Source organism: Berghia stephanieae, chromosome 10 (genome assembly GCF_034508935.2).
Source record: "Berghia stephanieae isolate SIO BIC M18660-M18661 chromosome 10, UCSD_Bste_1.3, whole genome shotgun sequence".
NCBI lineage: Eukaryota > Metazoa > Mollusca > Gastropoda > Nudibranchia > Aeolidiidae > Berghia > Berghia stephanieae.
Window position 1 is genome coordinate 19,962,154 of NC_088369.1, and position 17,500 is coordinate 19,979,653.

The 17,500-nt window shown below is 36.9% G+C and overlaps 1 protein-coding gene across 1 annotated transcript in view; it reads right to left on the minus strand.

Annotated features, from left to right (window-relative positions):
* The window catches only part of LOC144980774 (uncharacterized), a 214,945-nt gene extending 200,969 nt beyond the window's left edge, over positions 1-13,976 (minus strand). The window contains exons 1-2 of the mRNA XM_078928561.1: positions 13,899-13,976; positions 4,069-4,297 (exon numbers count right to left, since the gene is read on the minus strand). The gene's annotated coding sequence lies outside the window, so the exon portion shown is untranslated. The remainder of the gene's footprint in view (positions 1-4,068; positions 4,298-13,898) is intronic.
* Positions 13,977-17,500: the final 3,524 nt, after the last annotated feature.

Below are 17,500 nucleotides of genomic sequence, written 5' to 3' on the forward strand. Positions count from 1 at the left end.
GGTGGCAAAAACAATAACAAAGGCCTGAGTGACGTGATCTTCGAACTATCTATAGATAGTATGCAGATGACGTCACTCAGGCCTTTGTTATTGTTTTTGCCATCCGCGTTTGTGAGTTGTTCTCACTAAACTGTATTAACCAGACTATAAAAGTTCATGGTTACACAGAGTTTGTGTGTTGGTCCGTTATACTTCCGGATGGCAATGTTGTGAACTCCTTGGCCAAGCTCATTCTATCTATAGGTGTAATACAATTTAAGTTTGGCATGGGTTTTCGCAGCTTTCTCTATTCACAAGTCAGTGAAAAATATCCACTAAACGTGCTCAAAGCGCTTTACAAATGCCCTGACCCAGTGACACATAACATATAGAACGATACATGACGCCCGTTTGGCGATATTATAATTTTTCCGACTGAGATAACGCTATTAACAGCCATGTACTCATTTTACACCTGACTACGAGGAGAGAATGTAAGTAAAGAGTCAACTATGGGCTCAACTATGCGTCGAGCGAGGCTAGAACCCAGGACCTTCCGATCCGAAAGCAAGTGTCCTACCACAAGACCACATAGCCTCACAGAAGTTAATGGAATCTTGTACCTACATTCCTTCTGTGATATGAATATATTTGTTTGTTTGTTTTTTTTACCAAAAAGATTACTAATTTTAAAATTTCAAGTTGGCACGAATGTGAAACTCACCTTGAAATAGTCTTCAACAGTCGTAGCATCACTTCCTTCCTAATGACGTATGGTAACTTAGTAACACTGGCTCTAAACTATCCGGACAATGGCGGACGCCGTATGAAATATTTCTCCGGCGAGCTTAAACGCGTATCCAGAGGAAAAATACCCCATCAATTTGATCATGTTTTGACTTTTACACATTCTGATCACAAGGCATATGAAAAGGGAATGAAAAGTTCTAGCCAGCATGAAGAATAAAAAGTAATGATTTTCTTTGTTTAGAACCAAGACGGCCGCCGTTGCCGGGCGCGTGACATCAGACTACTGAATCCAATTATGGGATATCAAAAATCCGGAAATTCCCAAAAATCTAAAATCGTCAGGTCAATATCCCAGAATCCTTCACATTTCAACGTGAATATTAAGCTACTAGAAGCTTTGGATTTTAAACAGTTATGAACACAAATAAAAAAATAAATAGAACAATTTCAAAAGATATACACACAACCTGAACACAGATACATCCCGGGTCCAACGCCCCTCTTCAGCCAAAACTGTTTAAGAAAATAAGTTAAAACTACCGTTGTACATCCCATGAAATCCAGATATAGGGGAGATAAATTCTACACTCGTTTAGTCTGGAAATACGATACATCTAAAGATTAACGTTTTAATTATTGTTGTTGTTGTTGTTGATAGCTGAAGGAGGAGTTTGATCCCGAAACGTTCTTTGATTCGTATTTTTATTTTCTAATTTGAATATGTTAAATTTATTAACTTTATTTAGTATATTAAATAACTTTTTACTTTATAGACAGAACGAAGTTGACGTCACTCAGGTCTTTGTTATTGTTTTTTTTTTTTTTTTTTTCCTTGGCCATCCATGTTTTAAAGTATATCTCACTAAACTGTATTAACCACTCTATAAACGTTTAAGGTTACACATAGTTTTGTGTGTTGGTCCGTTATACTTCCGGATGGCAATGTCGTGAGTGTTTTAGCCAAGCGCACACTATTTATTTATATCTGCCCAACGTCCCTGCTGTTACTCGCGACTAGCTACAAACCAACGACTCACAACCAAACCACACTACAGACACAGCAGAGTCACAATGGATGTGTATGTGAGTGTGTGTGTGTGTGTGTGTGTATGTGTGTGTATTTGTGTGTGTGGTGTGTGTGTGTGTGTGAGTAAGGCTAACCTGCCCTCTACCTCCAATAGATTTCTGTGTGTAAGTATTTATTTATTTATTTCACTTAAGCTCCCAAAAAACGACAAAATACTTTTACTGTTTTATCTCATTTTATCTATTTTTTTGGCTAGAGAAGTTTGTGTTTTTTTTTTGTTTGTTTGTTTGTTGCTTTAGGTCTCTTCCAACACAATTGAGGTTATATGAGAGACCGCTGAAACAAAAAAACAAGCAATCTAACAAAAATAGTACAAATGTAAATCAAAATCATAACCTAAAGATATCATAAGCTAAATTATAAATAACCAAGAACAAACAGGCAGAAGATTTACAGAAAAAAAATATCCCCTGTCAAAATACAATCACAAACCAAAGAAGCAGGATAGGCTAGTAAAGAGAAGAAGAAACGACATCACTATCGGATCGTACACCCATGCGAACATCATAGGTATATGATTCAAGGGTGATGCTCCCATCCAACCACCCGCTTGTGTTTTTTGTTGTTGGTTTTTAAAATATCGATCAAAAGACGATAGTATGAAGTTGACGTCACTCAGGCCTTTGCATTGTTTTTTTTAGCCATTAAATTGAGTTTGAATTGAGCTTTTATATAGCGCAATATCCACTAAACGTGCTCAAAGCGCTTTACAAGGGGTTCCTGGTCAACAGCAACATTTAACATGAAGGACGGGACATGATGTCTGTTAGACGATATTACAAAGACAACGCTGTTGACGGCCAGGTACTTATTTTACACCTGAGTACGGTGAGAGAATGTGAGTAAAGAGCCTTTTCCAAGGACTCAACTATGCGCCGAGCGCGTGGCTCGAACCCAGGACCTTCCGATCCAAAAGCGAGTGTCATATCACTAAACCACATAGCCGCACAAAATATCGATCAAAAGAAGATAGTATGAAGTTGACGTCACTCAGGCCTTTTTTTTTTTTTTTTTTTTTTTTTTTTTTTTTTTTTTGCCATTCACGTTTGTGAGTAATTCTCATTAAACTGTATTAACCAGACTATAAAAGTTCATGGTTACACATAGTTGTGTGTGTGTGTGTGTGTGTGTGTGTGTGTTTGTCCGTTATACTTCCGGATGGCAATGTTGTGAACTTCTTAGCCAAGTGCATACTATGTATAGATAGTTCGAAGATGACATCACTCAGGTCTTTGTTATTGTTTTTGCCATCCGCGTTTATGAGTAATGCTCACTGAACTGTATTAACCCGACTATAAACGTTCATGGATACACACAGTTTTGTGTGTTGGTCCGTTATACTTCCGGATGGCAATGTTATGAGCTTCTTAGCCAAGCACATACTATCTATTTTAATCTATCAAAATATGAGGTGAACGTTTTTATGGCCAAATTGATAATAAAATACCTTTTTGTTAGTTTACACACGGTACACATGAGCAACCCGTGTTGGTAGAGTACTCGCTTCACAACCAAAGAGACCGAGATCGATCCCCGGTGCGATCGAGATTATTATTTTTGTTGACCCCGCTCCCCCCCCCCCCCCCCCCACCCCGCGCCTCTCCTGTCCATCCAGCAGGGATTGGGTAGCTGCTGGGTCTTTTAGACCTAGCGAATTGTACGCTGCGATAGATAGACTAGCGTCCTATCCAAAGGGAGTCGAGCAATTGCTATTGCTCCTTTCACATCTATATAAACCGGGATAAACTCCGGCTCCATGGGACTGTTGGCTCTGGAGGACAACGTGAGCAACCCTACTGTACTCTGGAAAAAGAACCCCAACTCATTTTTTCAAATAGCGACGAGAAAACACGTCCCTTAAAAATCGATTCATTGAAATTACTCTCATCTTGTCAACAAAAACAAAAAAAACAACAAAAAAAAAAAAAAAAAACAAAACAAAAAAAAAACAATAGGGAATGAGATTAGCTGAAGAGTAGCGTCCCTTGATTGGAAGTCACCGGTGGAGAACCAACTACAAGCCAAGCGCTCAAATACAAAATTTATTATTCATATATCTATACAAAAATGCATAACGTTGATTATGATATGCATTTTTGTACAGAAATATGAATAATAAATTTTGTATTTGGAGCACTTGGCTTGTAGTTGAGTTAGTTTGTTTACAAATAACTTCTCCCCCGGTGACGTCCAATCAAGGGACGCTACTCTTCCGCTAATCTCATTCCCTATCAAAAAGAAACGACTCAAACCTCAAACTTCAAGAAGTCTTTCAAAGATATCCCAGGTTTGACAATATGAGGGGTCATTACGGGACAGCGTGGCTCAGCGGTACGGTCTTTGCTTCGTAACCGAATGGTACCGAGTTCGACTACCGGTCGCGCTGTGTGTCCTTGAGCAAGTCACCTATCCTTAGCTCACTTTGCGGCTCTGCACTGCGGCTGACGCCCGGGTTATTCCAGTCTTCCCTTGGAATAGATCCTAAAGAAAAAAGTCCCCTCAGGGATGATGAATAAAGGGGATTTATTATATTCATCAATCGATAGTTGAAGGACAAATTTCTTGGTCAAAATATCAAAAATGTGCTTTTTTTTTTAATTCAAAGAATGCTATAGTGCTGGTACCGGTAACCATTGCCGTAGCAAGTTTCGCATACACTGATCTGATAAAATACATTAAAAAAAATTAATCTTATAAAAATTAAAAAAACAACTCAATACTAAGAGTTTTTAAAAAATAGTTTTTGACAAGTTGGTGGATATTTTATAGGTTGGAAATTTGTCTTTTGGTTTTAGGTAAAATACTCTCCTGTTCGGACCGCCAGATGATTCGCTCGAATCAAATTAAAAAACAAAACAATGTGTATTCTTAAACGTTTATAGCAAATATTATTAAAACACATCATGAAGAATAAAAGTGATGATGGTGGTGATGATGATGATGATGATGATGATGATGATGATGATGATGATGATGATGATAATAATAATAAAATGACAACAATAATAATAAGAACAACAACAACAACAACATCAATAATAATAATAATAATAATAATAATAATAATAATAATGATAATAATAATAATAATAATAATAATAATAATAATAATAATAATAATAATAATAATAATAATATATAATAATTATAATAATAATAATAATGATAATAATAATTAATAATAATAATAATAATAAAAATAATAATAATGACTTCTTTATAGCGAGCATTCAATATTACACAAAGCTCAATGCGCTTTTAAAAACTTAATCATTTATATAGCGCAATATCAACTAAACATTATCAAACAATTTACAAGAGGTCCCCAAACCATTGGTAATCTAAAACCAAAAACGAACATCCAAGTTAGTGAGGCTCTCTTTATTCATTTCTATAGATAGTTTGAAGTTGATGTCATTCAGGTCTTTGTTATTGTTTTTTGCCATCCGCGTTTATGAGTAATTCTCACTAACCAGACTATAAAGGCTCATGGATACGCACAGTTTTGTGTAATGGTACGTTATACTTCCGGATGGCAATGTTGTGAGCATCTCAGCCAAGCGCATACTATCTATATGAATCAATTTATTTTCCGACTAAAATCTAGAAAGATCGTTTAGTCAGTTTATGGGTAGGTCAGCCTGAAGCTCACATCTGGCGCGAATTGAGTTTGGCAATTCACCAAGTTTTTATTCCCTGTCCCATCAATTACTTGAGCTAAACAATACAAGTGTGAAGGAATAGGGATGATAATAAGACAGACTAGGAGACTACCGTTGATAATCGCATAGATGATGGGCCGGCCTCGTATTATTTAGTAGTAGCTGTGGTTTTAATCGTGCATTTTTTTTTTGTTTGTTTGTTGCTTTAGGTCTCTTCCAACACAATTGAGGTTATATGAGAGACCGCTGAAACAAAAAAAAACAAGCAATCTAACAAAAATAGTACAAATGTAAATCAAAATCATAACCTAAAGATATCATAAGCTAAATTAAAAATAACCAAGAACAAACAGGCAGAAGATTTACAGAAAAAAAATATCCCCTGTCAAAAATACAATCACAATCCAAAGAAGCAGGATAGGCTAGTAAAGAGAAGAAGAAGCGACATCACTATCGGATCGTACACCCATGCGAACAGCATAGGTATATGATTCAAGGGTGATGCTCCCATCCAACCACCCGCTAATCGTGCATTGTTACATGGTACAACAATGTAAAATGAGTAGTTGTAGTTGTTGTTGTTGTTGTTGTTGTTGCGGTGGTGGAAGTAGTAGTAGTAGTAGTAGTAGTAGTAGTAGTAGTAGTAGTAGTAGTAGTAGTAGTAGTAGTAGTAGTAGTAGTAGTAGTGGTGGTAGTAGTAGTGGTATTGTAAAGAGGAGTAAGAGAAGGGGGGAAGAGGAGGAGGAGGAGGAGGAGGAGGAGGAGGAGGAGGAGGAGGAGGAGGAGAAGAAGAAGAAGAAGAAGAAGAAGAAGAAGAAGAAGAAGAAGAAGAAGAAGAAGAAGAAGAATAATAATAATAAGAAGAAGAAGAAGAAGCATTGCTAGACCATTAATCAAATTCTTTAACAAAATCAAACAGTCATCATCTTTTCTAAATATTCTACCAAAAAAATTCCCTATAAACAAAGGTAAATGGTGACATAATATGTCCTAAAACACACACATACACATACACAAACATTCACACACACATACACACACACACACACACACACACGCGCGCGCGCGCGTAAAATGAAAAAGTGTTAAAAGTATTTTATAACAAATGGAAATAAAACAAGAACAAAATAAAAGGATCAAATAAAAAAATCATCATCATCATCATCATCATCATCATCATCATCATCATCATCATCATCATCATCATCATCATCATCATCATCATCATAATCATCATCATCATCATCATCATCATCATCCTCCTCCTCAACATCATCATCATCATCATCATCATCATCATCATCATCATCATCATCATCATCATCATCATCATCATCCTCCTCTTCCTCATCATTATCATCATCATCCTCCTCCTCCTCCTCCTCCTCCTCATCATCATCATCATCATCATCATCATCATCATCATCATCATCATCATCATCATCATCATCAACAACGTCAAAAACAACGACACCAACAACTGAAACAACGACACCAACAACCAAAACAACAACAATAACAACAACAACAGTGAAATAACAGCCAAGGCCACATGTATATAACTGTATTATTACAACAAGCCTGTTATTGGGACAGTAGTAAAGGTGACACGCTAATCGAATTGGAACTCAACCCCGTTTATAGATAGTATGCAGATGACGTCACTCAGGCCTTTGTTATTGTTTTTGCCATCCGCGTTTGTGAGTTGTTCTCACTAAACTGTATTAACCAGACTATAAAAGTTCATGGTTACACAGTTTGTGTGTTGGTCCGTTATACTTCCGGATGGCAATATTGTGAACTCCTTGGCCAAGCGCATTCTATCTATACAACTACCTACTGCTCCACGCATATCGATAACAAATGTCATATTATTATATCATTAAATGGGTGCGGCTATGTGGTCTAGTGGTATGACACTCGCTTTCGGATCGGAAGGTCCTGGGTTCGAGCCTCGCTCGGCGCATAGTTGAGTCCTTGGAAAAGACTCTTTACTCACATTCTCTCACCGTACTCAGGTGTAAAATCAGTACCTTGCCGTTAACAGCGTTGTCTTTGTCCGAAAAAAATTGTAATATCGCCTAACAGGCGTCATCTCTCGTTCTACGTGTTACGTGTTGCTGTTGGTCAGGGACCCCTTGTAAAGCGCTTTGAGCACGTTTAGTGGATATTGCGCTATATAAAAGCTCCAAGCTCCAAGTGATACTATCAACCATTGTCCCAAAGACAAAGCAGAATGCTGAGGAATGCAATATCTCCCAAAATCCAAAATAAAATAAAATATGCGGCGCTGCATTGCGGCTGACGCCTAGGTTATTCCAGTCTTCCCTTGGAATAGACCCTAATGACAAGTTTCCCCTATGGGATAAATAAAGGGAATTTTATTTTTTATTTTAAAAAATTAATTAAAATCTAAAAGATTTGCGTGGATTTTCCATAATCCTTCTCACTTCAAAGCGAGTACTATGCTGCTAGAAGCTTAGAAATTCAGTCCCTTGATTAGTGGACAAAGTATTGGAAGTTGGAAGCAGGAATCGAAACGACACACTTTCTCTCTTATCTTACGGTTAAAAACTCCTTGGAATACGCTTCACCGGTCATGACGTCATTTCCCTCGTAATGATGCATAGCAACTTAGTAACTGGCTCTAAACTATATCCAGAGGAGAAAAACGTTATAAATCTGATCATGTTTTGACTTGAATACATTCTGATCACATGACTTGTGAAAAAGTTCTAACCAGCATGAAGAATAAAAAGTACCGATTTTCTTTGTTTAGAACCAAGATGCTCGTTGCTGGACGGACGTGACATCAGACTATTGAATACTATTCTATAGATAGTATGCTCTTGGCTAAGAAGCTCATAACATTGCCATCCGGAAGTACAACGGACCAACACACAAAACTGTGTGTATCCATGAACGTTTATAGTCAGGTTAATACAGTTCAGTGAGCATTACTCATAAACGTGGATGGCAAAATATACCAACAAGACATGAGTGACGTCATCTTCGAACTATCTATAGATAGAATGCGCTTGGCCAAGGAGTTCACAACATTGCCATCCGGAAGTATAACGGACCAACATACAAACTCTGTGTAACCATGAACTTTTATAGTCGGGTTAATACAGTTTAGTGAGAACAACTCACAAATGCGGATGGCAAAAACAATAACAAAGGCCTGAGTGACGTCATCTTCGAACTACCTATATCTTATATTACTTTTCCATGAGCACGAGGTCATTGGTCGCATTGCTAAAATGTGTTCAAAGTGACCCACATAATGAAACTACGAAGGCTACGGTGAAATGCGAGCACAGCTTTTGGAAATTATCTAACAAGGTCATTTCATTCAGCTCGACTCATGGAATGTTTAGGACTGTTATAGAGAGTATGCGCTTGGCTAAGAAGCTCATAACATTGCCATCCGGAAGTATAACGGACCAACACACAAACTGTGTGTAACCATGAACTTTTATAGTCTGATTAATACAGTTTAGTGAGAACAACTCACAAACGCGGATGGCAAAAACAATAACAAAGGCCTGAGTGACGTCATCTGCATACTATCTATAAACAAAGTAGCGTGTTTACATTTATCAGGAAATATCCAATGATTGGATGGCAACAAATCACATGATCGACGACCCTTAAATGTTTATAGTCTGATTAATACTTAGTGAGAACTATTCATAAAAATGATCTCCGTCTTCTTTCAAGACGATTTTTTCTGGTTAGTTTCAGACTTTTTGTATAGATAGAATGCGTTTGGCCAAGGAGTTCACAACATTGCCATCCGGAAGTATAACGAACCAACACACAAACTCTGTGTAACCATGAACATTTATAGTCTGGTTAATACAGTTTAGTGAGAACAACTCACAAACCCGGATGGCAAAAACAATAACAAAGGCCTGAGTGACGTCATTTTCGAACTATCTATAGATAGAATGCGCTTGGCCAAGGAGTTCACAACATTGCCATCCGGAAGTATAACGGACCAACACACAAACTCTGTGTAACCATGAACTTTTATAGTCTGGTTAATACAGTTTAGTGAGAACAACTCACAAACGCGGATGGCAAAAACAATAACAAAGGCCTGAGTGACGTCATCTGCATACTATCTATACGAGAGCCACGATGTGACCCAATCTCTCACATTTAAATAGGATTCAGTAGTCTGATGTCACGCCGCCCGGCAACGGCGGCCATCTTGGTTCTAAATAAAGAAAATCATTACTTTTTATTCTTCATGCTGGCTAGAACTTTTTATATGCCTTGTGATCAGAATGTGTTAAAGTCAAAACATGATCAGATTTATGGGTTATTTTCCTCTGGATACGCTTTTATGCTCGCCGGAGAAATAATATTTCATACGGGCGTCCGCCATTGTTCCGATAGTTTAGAGCCAGTGTTACTAAGTTACCATGCGTCATTAGGAAGGAAGTGACGTTACGACTGTTGAAGAGTATTGAGTGGATCTCGACTGACTTTTTTGTCTTCTGTCTCGGACCAAAATTAATTGGCAAAGTGCCCATTTTGGTCACCCCGTTCCGTAAGATTGACCAGTTTGCACTTGGTCTTCATACACGTGATATAATAATCACAATGATGATCAAAAAGATAGTATGCACTTGGCCAAGAAGTTCACAACATTGCCATCCGTAAGTAAAACCAGCCAACACACAAAACTGTGTGTAACCGTGAAAGCTTATAGTCTGGTTAATATAGTTTAGTGAGTACTCATAAACGCGGATGGCAAAAAACAACAACAAAGACTAGAGTGACGTCATCTTCGAACTATCTTTATCACATCATAGTGCCGTGCCCTTAAAACAGAAATATGTTGAAAAATAAAATTGACCAGAAAAATCTTCCTTTAATGTTGATCCAATATATTAACCTTAATCTTTCAATAAATAAATAGATAAATAGATACATATAAAAAATAAAAACATGGATGCACAACTAGATAAATAAATAAATGAATGAATAGATAGATTAATAAATAAATGAATAAATAAATAAATAAATAAATAAATAAATAAATAATCAATTATCAAACTTTAGATTTCTTTCAAGAATTTTTTATTGACTTATTGATTATTTTTATTTTGTTTTATTTTATTTGTTTAATAATTTGTTGGGTTTTTTTTTCTTTTTGTTTGTTTTGTTTTTATTTTTGGTTGAAAAAGATGTCGGTCATTTTGAAAAAAAAAAACACACATTAAAAAAAAAACAACATTTATTATTTGGACCATAAAGCTCGCCTTTCAAATCGTGATTGATTATAAAAACCATCAACTTGTCATAAATTCTCAAACATAGGATTCCTGGTCAGAGAATTTCTGGGGTCTTGTTTTTTTTTTGTTGTTTTTTTTTTTTTTTTTTTGTGTGTTTTTAAAAATCATTTTTGAAAGGTGAAGGTCATTTAAATCGATCGAGAGTTCAAGGACGATATCAGCAAAAATTAAATGGGGCAAAAATCGGCGTTTTGTCGATTTGTTGTGTGATAGTAGATAATACAAATGGATTTTAGAAATGTATTTTACGAGATGTGGCAATAGTTTAATGGTTTACAGTAAATAAATGACGCTTAAAAACACGAGCTTGGCCTCTCGATCTATGGTTATTGGTGTTAAATAATCACAACTCATAATCCAACTTATTGTACAATTCTAATGTGTCTATATATATATATATATATATATATATATATATATATATATATATATATATATATATATATATATATATATATATATATATGACCCCTCGGTTCAAAACGGTATTAAGTCGGGATGCTTAAGATGCTGAAAATTGAATTTGTAGCCAGGAAAATCCGACATAAATTGAGTTTGTATGCTTCATTGAGGAGTTTGAATATGATATTTTAGAGTACTGAAAACCAATAATTCATATGTTTGACCAGTTTAACTATAATTTGACTTTTTAGCATCTGGTTGATCGCGACATAATACCGTTTTGAGACGTTGGGTCACACACACACACACACACACACACACACACACACACACACACACATATATATATATATATATATGGGCGATACAAGCATACATAAGTAATACAAACTTACATAGGCGATACAGACACAATTCAAGGTTACACATAATTTTGTGTGCTGGTACAAGTAATCCGCCTGGTACAACTGTTTAGTAAGTATTTTATGCAAATGCATGTCATCCATAATACATAACATGTACATATGTGAGTGAGTGTGTGTATATATATGTGTGTTATGTGTATATTATGCGTAATATAAATAAATTTATATATATTCCAAATGTTTCAGTTGCACACACTTTAATCGTTTTACTCAAATGCATAATATCAATTATGAATATGTACGTGTTTGTGTGTGTGTGTGTGTGTTTGTGTGTGTGTGTGTTTGTGAGTGTGTGTGAGTAGGGGTGGGGGGGGGGGAGTGTTATGCAAACATGATGGTTTAGTGTGTTTGTGTGTGTGTGTGTGTGTGTGTGGGTGTGTGTGTGTGTATTTGTAGGGGTGGGGGGGGGGGGGAAGTGTTATGCAAACATTATGGTTTAGTGTGTTTGTGTGTGTGTATCTATGTACTGTGAGCATGTATGGATGTATTTAATGTGTCTGCCCTTTCCAATGAATGTATCAATAAACCAAACCAACGCATGCCAAATGTTTATTTAATATCTTTGGGGAATTGATTTTCTGTTTTGTTTCAAAATCCAACACGCCGTGATCTCCATCGTTAATCAAACTCTATTGATATATGTGACCCTTCGCCTCAAAACGGTATTAAGTCGGGTTGGTTAACATGTTGAAAATTGAATTTATAGCCACAAATATCAGACTTGTGTTGAGTTTGTATGTTTTATTGAGGAGAATGGATACCATATTTTAGGGTGCTAATGCCAACAATTTATTTATTTGACCAGTTTTAACATTAAATTCGGATTTTAAGCATCTGGTTCGTTCCGACATAATATCATTTTGAGACGATGGATAACATATGAAAGGGATACGAAGTGGCGGAGTGGATTGGGCATTACACACTGTGATCCAGAAGGTCCCGGGTTCGAGCCTCGCTTCAGGCACTTTCGTTTTTATCCTTGGGCAAGATTATTCACTCCACGTGTATAATATGGGTAATTCCTGCTGACATCAGACATCCTGTTTGATGGGCTATCTATATTCCTTCATGGAACGCCTAGGCGACGGGATCTTATGGTGCCTTTCCGAAAGGGCGTACTTTTTAAAAACATGATATGAAATTTTTCGACGCCTTGTGGGAATGCGACTGAAGTTCTACCTGTGCGGCTATGTGGTCGAGTGGTATGACACTCGCTTTCGAATCGGAAGCTTAGCTGGGCGCATAGTTGAGATATGTATGTACAACAATTTACTTTTTGGATGAATAAAGTACATTACATATTATTATTATTATTATTATTATTATTATTATTATTATTATTATTATTATTATTATTATTATTATTATTATCAATATTATTATTATTATTATTATTATTATTATTATTATTATTATTATTATTATTATTATTATTATTATCATTATTATTATTATTATTATTATTATTATTATTATTATTATTATTATTATTATTATTATCAATATTAATATTAACATGAAGTGTTTTTTCACTTTTATTTTTGTTTTCAATGAACATTAAAAGTTACTGATAGATCTGTGTGTTGATATGATTGATCCGTCGGGCAGTATTGGTGAGCAATTTATCTAAACGCTTACCATGCTTAATTAATGATAACATTCACAGTCTGTTAACCGTTTTATGGTTAGGGCCATACACTGTTTTATGCGATTATGGCAGCTATTGTCTATTATTGTAAGGTATAGGGAATGAGATTAGCGGAAGACTAGCGTCCCTTGATTGGACGTCACCCATAGTCTGTGACGTCACCGGCGGAAAAGTTATTAGAGAGAGAACGTCATGTTGGCTGTGCGCATGCGTCTCTCCGTAGCCATCGTTAAGTTATAGCCTGACACTGAAACCCAAAAAGACTGGCAGCTTGACGTCATTATTTGGTTTTTGCACCGCCTAGTGAGTTGTCGTTAGTAGAGCTCATGGAAACAAGTTATCCCATTGGCTGAACTATTGAATACAACTCACGATTTGTTTTCTTTTGTGGCCAAAGACTGGCATTTTGACGTCATTTTTTGGCCAGTATCAGGCTATAAGTTAACGATGGCTACGGTCTCGCCGACGTCCCAGGTCTGAGAGTTTTTGCCAAGATGAGGGTCGATACACGAAGGACGAGTTCTCTGGCCAAATTTTTAAATATGGTTTTTTTTCCGGTATAGGGCAGCCCAGAGGTTGCCCGAAATTTCTTTCTTTAAAAAAAAAAAAAATCTTATTTAGCCTTTAAAAACTTACCTTTTCAATTTGAGAATACGAAATTGTTTCCATTTGAAATAATACTAGACGATAGCCTAATAATTACAATACATCAGACTGCACAACAATAGAAAAACCAAACATGGCTGGAGATAACCATGATATATAGAATGATAAAAAGTACCAATACAGCCAGTGTATATCGTTATAATATATCTTGAATAATACCACTGTCATAATATATAAATTATATATCAAATTTCAACGGGAATAAATCAGAAATGTACACACATGATCAGATACATATCATTAAAATCCCAGAACAGAATTCAACGAGAGTAACACAGTACACACCACCAAAGCCCTTGCCTGTCAGGCCAACCTTCGCCATGCTGCAATTCATGGAGCTACACACATCGATGTTTAACTGTTTAACCAAAGCCACTCTTAATCCATGCCGAACAGCCGAATTAGCTAGCCTCGAAATGGAGATGATCTTATAGATAGTTCGAAGATGACGTCACTCAGGTCTTTGTTATTGTTTTTTGCCATCCGCGTTTATGAGTAATGCTCACTGAACTGCATTAACCCGACTATAAACGTTCATGGATACACACAGTTTTGTGTGTTGGTCCGTTATACTTCCGGATGGCAATGTTATGAGCTTCTAAGCCAAGCGCAAACTATCTATAATATTACCTTTCCACGTGCTCGAGGTCATTGGTCACATTGCAAAGTGTGCTCAAAATGACCCACATAGTGAAAAGTGTTCACTGTTTGAGAAATTAATATCCAACATCACAGTAAGTCATTTTGCTTAGCGTGACTCATGGAATGTTTACAACTTTCATAAACACAGCAGCCTATTTACATTTATTGAGAAATGTCCAATCGTTGAACAGCAACAAATCACGTGATCGATGACTAGGTTGGACGAAAACATTAATACAGATCGTTCCCATTTTAGAATATCTATCACAATGTTTGGACACAGCGCTGAACGAAATTGCATCTAAAAAAAATCCCAAAAAAAACCCAAAAAAACTTGAGCTTTTATATAGCGCAATATCCACTAAACGTGCTCAAAGCGCTTTACAAGGGGTCTCTGGCCAACAGCAACACATAACATGTATGACAAGACATGACGCCTGTCAGGCGATATTACAAATTTTTGGGACAGAGACAACGCTGTTAACGGCCAGGTACTCATTTTACACCTGAGTACGGTGAGAGAATGTGAGTAAAGAGCCTTCTCCAAGGACTCAACTATGCGCCGAGCGAGGCTCGAACCCAGGACCTTCCGATCCGAAAGCGAGTGTCATACCACTAGACCACATAGCCGCATCTACACAACAACTCCTTACGACTCCAATCACTTGTGATCAAACGCTGAGCAGTAAATGCTTATAGATAGTTCTAAGATAACATCACACCAGCCTTTATTGTTGTTTTTTGCCATCCGCGTTTATGAGTAATGCTCACTGAACTGTATTAACCTGACTATAAACGTTCATGAATAAACACAGTTTTGTGGGTGAGTCCTTTATACTTCCGGATGGCAATGTTATGAGCTCCTGAGCCAAGCGCATACTATTTATAGAATGTAGGGCTCGCCGTGTTGACTAACACGCATGTAAATACAGATGGCTATGCGCTGAACACATCGGAGAATATCAATACTATCCCTTGGCAAGCTGTGAAATTGTTTATTATACGAAGTTATCATATTATATTCTTATTAATGTTATATTGCTATTCAGACAACAGCTGGTGTCAGATAGCTGCTCGGCGGTGGCGGCGGTTTTTGGGTGGAAATCAACCAATGGTAAACGTAATTACCATATTTCATAATTTATACTGATGCTATGCGTTCGAGTAAAATACTTATAGATAGTATGCACTTGGCTAAGAAGCTCATAACATTGCCATCCGGAAGTATAACGGACCAACACACAAAACTGTGTGACCTTGAACGTTTATAGTCTGGTTAATACATTTTAGTGAGAATTACTCACTCTGGATATTGCATGTAACAGGCTGTTTTTTGATTGGTCAGAAATACTAGCCCTGATGTGAATTGACCTGGAAGTAAACATTAGATGTAAATAGGTTATTGATCGGCCTCGCGTCGTTAACACTTGTATCTTGTGTAGATGTGCGGCTATGTGGTCTTGTGGTATGACACTCGCTTTGGGATAGGAAGGTCCTGGGTTCGAGACTCGCTCGGCGTATAGTTAGTTGAGTCCTTGGAAAAGACTCTTTACTCACATTTTCTCACCGTTCTCATGTGTAAATAAAATGAGTACCTGGCCCACGACGGTGTTGTCTCTGTTGGGAAAAAAAAAAAAATTATTATCGCCTAACATGCGTCATGTCTCGTTCTACTTGTTCAAGTAAGCCAAGTCATAACGATTTATGACCGGTATCTAGAATTAAATTGACCGGAGAACCATATGTTTCTATCTATATATAAATGTCGCAGTTGGCTTTTGAAGACCTTTAAAGGGCTTTGAGCTCGTCTTTGGATATCGGTGTATATAAGAGCTAGCGTATTTATTATTATTACCCATTTCTAAAACGCAGTTAGGATGTCAGTAGTAACAGCCTCACAATGTTTTCCAATTTCTTTTTAATTTTTTAAATATTTGCGCGCCCCCCCCCCCCCCCTCCCTCCTCCCCCACCCAAATCCCCATTTTTTCTTTTTTACTACGCTATAAATAACACTCTTGTCTGTTATCTACTTCTCTATTTCGTTTTTCATTTTCATTTTATGTAGCTATTTAGATATTTTACTTTTTGAAATCTCCTTTCTTAAGAGAGTTCTCCAATAAACTACTAACAGGGCGGGTCACGGGTCTGCTAGGGGAGATAACCCATTTATTACTCGATTTTCGTGATCCGGAAGTATTTTATCTACTAGATTAGTCCTAGCTGTTTTATCGACTGTCGGTCAGACAGTAAAAAAAAGGGACAGAGAGGAGAGTCAGGCAAGCGGGCTGCGTGATTTAGTGGTATGACACTCGCCTTTGGATCGGAAAGTCCTGGGTTCGAGCCCCGCTCGGCGCAAAGTTGAGTCTTGGAAAAGGCTCTTTACTCACATTCTCTCACCGTACGTCTTTTATTATAAGATTATTCAATTTTAAATATCATTAAAAGATTAACATGAATCACTGATATCGTGGAAAAAAACAAAACAAAACAAAACAAACAAAAACAAAAAAACTCGAGCTTTTATATAGCGCAATATCAACTAAACGTGCTGAATGCGCTTTACAGAGGGTCTCTGACCAACAGCAACACGTAACATGTAGAACGAGACATGACGCCCGTTAGGCGATATTACACTTTTTTTTTCCCGACAGGGACAACACTGTTAAGGGCCAGGTACTCATTATGCACCTGAGTACGTTACGAGAATGTGAGTAAAGCGCCTTTTCTAATGACTCAACTATGCGCCTTGCCGGGCTCGAGCCCAGGACCTTCCGATCCGAAAGCGAATGTCATACCACTAGACCACATAGTCGCACAATTAAACAATTAAAAATGCTGTATTAGATGTAAACAATGAATGCCAGATGGCAAACATATTGTTTTGTAAAGCGCTTTGACCACGTTTAGTAGATATTGCGCTATATAAAGG